Source organism: Cicer arietinum, chromosome 3, assembly GCF_000331145.2.
Source record: "Cicer arietinum cultivar CDC Frontier isolate Library 1 chromosome 3, Cicar.CDCFrontier_v2.0, whole genome shotgun sequence".
NCBI classification, from domain to species: domain Eukaryota; kingdom Viridiplantae; phylum Streptophyta; class Magnoliopsida; order Fabales; family Fabaceae; genus Cicer; species Cicer arietinum.
The window spans coordinates 33,323,006-33,329,545 of NC_021162.2; positions in this window are offsets into that span (position 1 = coordinate 33,323,006).

Below are 6,540 nucleotides of genomic sequence, written 5' to 3' on the forward strand. Positions count from 1 at the left end.
AATGCTAAGTGTTATGTGTTGATTATTGTGTGTAAGTATGATGGTTATCGAGATCCCAATTGCGGTGGTAATCGCGTAGGAATTGTTAAGTGTTAGGTTGTGAACTTGGGTAATTGCGTTGAAAATGCTAAGTGTTATGTGTTGATTGTTGTGTGTAAGTATGATGGTTATCGAGATCCCAATTGCCGTGGTAATCGCGTAGGAATTGCTAAGTGTTAGGTTGTGAACTTGATTAGGAATGACTTGGGTTAATTCATGAATTTTTGGAAAAATGATCAGGGAAATCGATTTCCCAATCGATTGGATGGAAGTCAGGGACTTGGCCAAATGGACAAAATCGATTAGCCAATCGATTTTGTAATCAGTTTTCGAAAATCATTTACGAAATCGATTGCCCAATCGATTGGGCCTAAGTCAGGGACTCATCCATATTCGACCAAATCGATTTGGAAATCGATTGGCTTAAAACCTGGGGGCTCAGTACCCACTCAATCGATTGCCAAATCGATTGATTCAGCCCAGGATTCTGTTTTCATTAAAAACCTTCACCCCAATCGATTTCCCAATCGATTGGCTCAGTGAAAATCCTCAGTTTGAGTTAGATGATTGATTTCTCATTAACTTATCCATGTCTTGATTGGTTATGTGTTAATTAGGAGATTGAGGACTTCATTTTACTTTCATTTTAATGGGCAAAGTATTGTATGAACTTTTAGCATATTGAAAATCCTGTTAATGTGCATGCCTAGTTGAAAAGTTATTTTGAGCATTTAAAATCTTAATTGCTATGTGTTAACTGTTATTTTTTTGGTTGGTGACCCTTTACAATTATTTTGGAAATCTGGGCTTTGCCCTCAGATGAGAGTCAGGACGGTCCTACCGGTTCATACCCTACGGACGGGAATGGAGATGGGAACGCGTGGCTGCAGTTACGTTAGGAGGATCTCACGGGGCGCATGGATCAGGGTGTATAGTTTTTGGTAGGATGATCAGATTAGGTTGATGTATAGGGACTAGGCGTCCTTCTTTTTGGGTTGGAGTATTTTTAATTTGGAAAACTGTACTTATACTAATATTGTCAGTTTGACATCTTATTTGAATGGGTTCCATGTACCATTTGTTGTTGTGTAAATGTTTTGGATTTATATTTGGAGAAACTTTTCCGTTGCTTGTAAATTATAATGACTCAATTATTTATCCTAAAGCATTTCTTTATTTATTTCTCTGTTTTAGTTTAATTACTTTTAAAAAAAAAATATATACCCTCGCTTTGAAAAACGGGGTGTTACGTTGTGGTATCAGAGCTTTGGTTTGGTTTTCTTTGGGAGCTGTGGAACCTTGGTTATAGATTGTAGGTCGACCTATAGGTTAGGAGTTGTTATCTGATCATGTGTCGGTTTAGGTGACTTGAGTTGTCAAGTCCAATATAATTGTGTGTTGTTAGTCGGACGTTAGTTTAGAATTATTTGAAGTAGTGTTAAAACTCTACTTGATGATGGTTCTTATAGGAAACCATGCCGCCCAGAAGGAATGACGCTCCGAGAGCCAACGCTAGGAATGACCAAATGGCGGAGGCTATGAACAACATGGCTGCTTCTGTCGCTGCACAGACCGCTGCCAAGACTCAACGGGATCTTGAAAAGAGGGGAAGAGAGATCCGTGCTGCAGAATCAAGAGGGTTGGAAGACTTCCGTCGTTACAATCCTCCTAAGTTCAAGGGGGATGAGGGTTCAGAGAAGGCGGATCAATGGATCCAAGAAGTGGAGAAAATCTTTGATATGATTAACTGCCAGGCTGGAGTGAAGGTCAGCTATGCCACGTATATGTTGCTAGGGGATGCTGAATACTGGTGGAGGAGTGCAAGGTTGTTGATGGGAGCAGCCCACGAGGAGGTGAACTGGGAATCGTTCAAAAGAAAGTTTTTAGACAAATACTTTCCGATGAGTACCAGGACTAAGTTGGGTGACGACTTTCTGAAACTTCACCAGGGGAGCCTGACTGTGGGCGAGTATGCTGCTAAATTTGAATCACTATCGAGGCATTTCAGGTTCTTCCGTGAAGAAATTGATGAACCGTTCATGTGTCATCGTTTCCAAGACGGATTGAAGTATGAGATTCAAGATTCCGTCTTACCTTTGGGAATTCAACGTTTCCAAGCGCTGGTAGAGAAATGTAGAGAAGTGGAAGATATGAAGAACAAGAGGGCTAGCCGAGTTGGGAATTTTAATTCGGGAGGCCCTAGTCGGGCGACTTATCAGAATAGGGGAAAACAAGTGGCTAAACCTTATAATCGCCCCCAGAATAACAACGGTGGACCGAGTCGCCCAGGGAACCAGAATTTCGGAAGGCAAATGGGGCAAGTGCTTCGATGTTTCCGATGTGGGAAAGAAGGACACTATGCTAGTGCTTGTACCACTAACATCCCCATCTGTCACAATTGTCAGAAGTCGGGGCACATGGCAAGGGAGTGCACGGCTCCAAAGGTGGAACCAGTGGTGAATGTAGCTAGGGCTACCCGTCCTACTGCTAGAGGACGCATTTATTGTGTGAATGCTGAAGAGGGAAATCCATCTGGTAATCTGATTCAGCGTGATTGTGAGATTGCAGGTAACACTCTAACTGCACTCTTTGATTCGGGGGCAACCCATTCCTTCATTGCTATGGACTGTGTGAATCGCTTGAAGTTATCTGTGTCTGCTTTACCTTTTGATTTGGTTGTTTCCACGCCTGCTAAGACCTTAACCGTAAATTCAGCATGTTTACATTGTCGAATGACTATTCAGAATAGGGATTTCTTGGTTAATCTAATTTGTTTACCGCTACAATCACTCGAGGTCATCCTCGGTATGGATTGGATGTCTTATCACTATGTGATCTTGGATTGTGCTCGGAAATTGGTTCTTTTCCCCGAACCAGGAGTTGTTAAGTATTTAGCTGCTAACAAACTCCGAGTGTCGCTAAGTGAAGGGACTCATGAGTTTTTGTCTCTAGCAAATGTAGAGGCAAAGATAAATGTGGAAATAGAAGATGTGATACTTGTCAACGAGTATCGGGATGTATTTCCAACGGAAATTCCAGGATTGCCACCGGTAAGAGAAGTGGAATTCTTCATTGATTTGCACCCAGGAACGGGACCCATTTCAATGGCACCTTATCGAATGTCGCCATTGGAATTAAATGAGCTCAAAGGCCAAATTGAAGACTTGTTGGAGAAGAAATTCATCAGACCAAGTGTATCACCATGGGGTGCTCCAGTTTTGCTAGTTAAGAAGAAGGACGGAAGCTCGCGCCTATGTGTGGATTATAGACAGCTCAACAAGGCAACTATCAAGAATCGTTATCCTTTGCCACGAATCGATGATTTGATGGATCAATTGAGAGGGGCCGCGATATTTTCGAAGATTGACTTGAAGTCGGGTTACCATCAGATCCGAGTAAGGGAAGGAGACATTCAGAAAACAGCTTTCAGAACCCGCTACGGACATTATGAATACCTGGTTATGCCGTTCGGAGTTACCAATGCACCGGCAATTTTCATGGACTACATGAACAGGATCTTTAATTCGTTCCTTGATAAATTCGTGGTGGTATTCATTGATGATATATTGATTTATTCAAGGACCGAAGAAGAGCATGGAGAACATTTGCGACAAGTTCTTGAGATTTTACGCGAGAAGCGATTGTATGCCAATCTGTCGAAGTGTGAATTTTGGCTAGAGAAAGTGAATTTCTTGGGACATGTGATAACCAAGGAAGGAATCGCTGTAGATCCGGCTAAGATTGAGGCGGTTCTTGCTTGGAAACAGCCTCAGACTGTCACTGACATACGAAGTTTTGTGGGACTGGCAGGGTACTACAGGAGGTTTATCGAAGGTTTTGCTAAGATTGTGGCTCCACTGACACAACTTACCAGAAAAGATCAACCGTTCGCATGGACGGAGAAGTGTGAAGAAAACTTCCAGTTACTGAAGAGGAAATTGACGACCTCACCTGTATTGGTGTTACCGCAATCAGAAGAACCCTATGAAGTTTATTGTGATGCATCCCACCAGGGGTTAGGATGTGTTCTGATGCAACACAAGAAAGCTGTGGCTTATGCCTCGAGACAATTGAAGATTCACGAAAGGAACTATCCTACTCATGATTTGGAGCTTGCCGCGGTTGTTTTTGCATTAAAGATCTGGAGGCATTATTTATATGGGTGCACGTTCACCGTGTTCAGCGACCATAAGAGCTTGAAATATTTGTTTGATCAGAAGGAGTTGAACATGCGCCAGAGACGATGGATGGAGACTCTCAAGGATTTTGATTTCACACTGCAGTACCACCCTGGGAAGGCCAATGTAGTGGCGGATGCGTTGAGCAGAAGAAGTGTATCGGTGTCTTCACTAATTATGGCTAGACAACAAGAGTTGTGGGAAGCTTTTAGAGACTTGCACTTGAACGTAGAGTTTGCACCGGGAATTTTGAAATTCGGAATGATTAAGATCTCGAGTGGATTACTTGAAGACATTGCGAATTCTCAGGATGACGTCTTAATTCAAGAGAAGAGGAATCTAATAGTACAAGGGAAGACGACTGAGTTCAAGATTGGGGCTGATAATGTTTTGCGGTGTAATGGTAGGATTTGTGTACCAGAAATTACAGATATGCGGAAAACGATTTTAGAAGAGGCGCATAAGAGTAAGCTGAGTATTCATCCTGGGGCAACAAAGATGTATCAGGATTTGAGGCAGAATTATTGGTGGCCAGGAATGAAGAAACATGTGGCGGAATATGTATCCACTTGTCTAACTTGTCAGAAAGCGAAGGTGGAACATCAGCGACCTGCTGGAATGTTGCAACCTTTAGATATACCTGAATGGAAGTGGGACAGCATTTCCATGGATTTTATAACCGGATTACCAAAGACAAGGAGGAAGAATGATTCTATATGGGTGATAGTGGACCGACTGACTAAATCTGCTCACTTTTTACCGGTAAGGACCACCTATAAGGTAGATCAGCTAACGGAGATCTACATTGCTGAAATTGTGAGGTTACACGGGGTACCATCGAGCATTGTATCAGACCGTGATCCGAAGTTCACATCGCATTTTTGGGGAGCATTGCACGAAGCGTTGGGAACGAAGCTACGATTGAGTTCAGCTTACCATCCACAAACGGACGGACAGACTGAAAGGACAAATCAGTCCTTGGAAGATCTGTTGAGAGCATGTGTTTTAGATGATAGAGGAAGTTGGGATGATGTACTTCCGTTGATTGAGTTCACTTACAACAATAGTTTCCACGCAAGTATTGGAATGGCACCATATGAGGCTTTATATGGGCGCAAGTGTCAAACGCCCTTGTGTTGGTATAAAGACGGTGAGAATATGATTGTCGGACCAGAGATGGTGCAACAGACCACAGCTAAAGTAAGGAAGATCAAGGAGAAAATGAAGACTTCACAAGATCGCCAGAAGAGTTACGCGGACAAGCGTCGCAGACTTTTGGAATTCGAACAGGGTGACCATGTATTTCTGAGAGTCACACCTACTACTGGAGTAGGTAGAGCCTTGAAATCGAAGAAGTTGACTCCGAAATTCATTGGACCATATCAGATTTCTGCACGAATTGGGCCGGTTGCTTATCGGATTGCATTACCTCCGATACTGTCCAATATCCATGACGTGTTTCATGTGTCGCAGTTGAGGAAATATCTCGCAGATCCATCTCACGTGATCGAACCAGACACAATCCAGCTAAAGGATAACCTGTCGTTCGAAGTACCACCCGTGAGAATTGATGACAGGAAGATTAAGCGGTTGAGGACCAAGGATGTTTCGTTGGTCAAGGTGATCTGGAACCCAATTACTGGAGATGCGACTTGGGAACTGGAGAGCAAGATGAGGGAACAACACCCAGAGTTATTTATCGATGCATAGTTTCGAGGACGAAACTAATTTTAGGGGGGGAGTAATGTAAGACCCATAATTTTAAAGTACCCTTTTATGTATTTTTGGTATATTTTGGATTTTGGCTCGGAGGCTTTTAAGCCAAAGTTAATAATATTTTGGAGTTTTATAATCAAAAAGATATTTCGATGCCAATTAGAATTTCTCGTCGATAAATAAATTGAATTTAACTGCGGAAAATACTTTACGGTTAATTTAAGGCGTTTCGGGTGAAAAGGTAATTTAATAAATATCTAGATTTTGAGATATTTGTTAAGTTATATTTATTTTATATATATATGTTTGCTTGGAGGGAAAAAGAAAGGAAAACTAGAAGGAAGGAAAAGGAAAAGAAAATAGTATATAAAGGAAGGAAGGAAAAAGGAAGAAAGGAAAAACAAAGGAAAGAAAAAGAAAGGAAGGAAAATTTCAAAACTTCATCTTCTTCCTCTAACCGTGACCCATTTTTCTCCTTTCTCCCATTTTCGTTTTCGTCGCTTTCTTTTCTTCAAAACTAGTAACCCAAGGTTGGGGGAGAGTTAGATCAAGGTTTTTGCAACTCCACTCTTCCTCTTTGATTCGAAAACGAAGAAATACGGTTTTT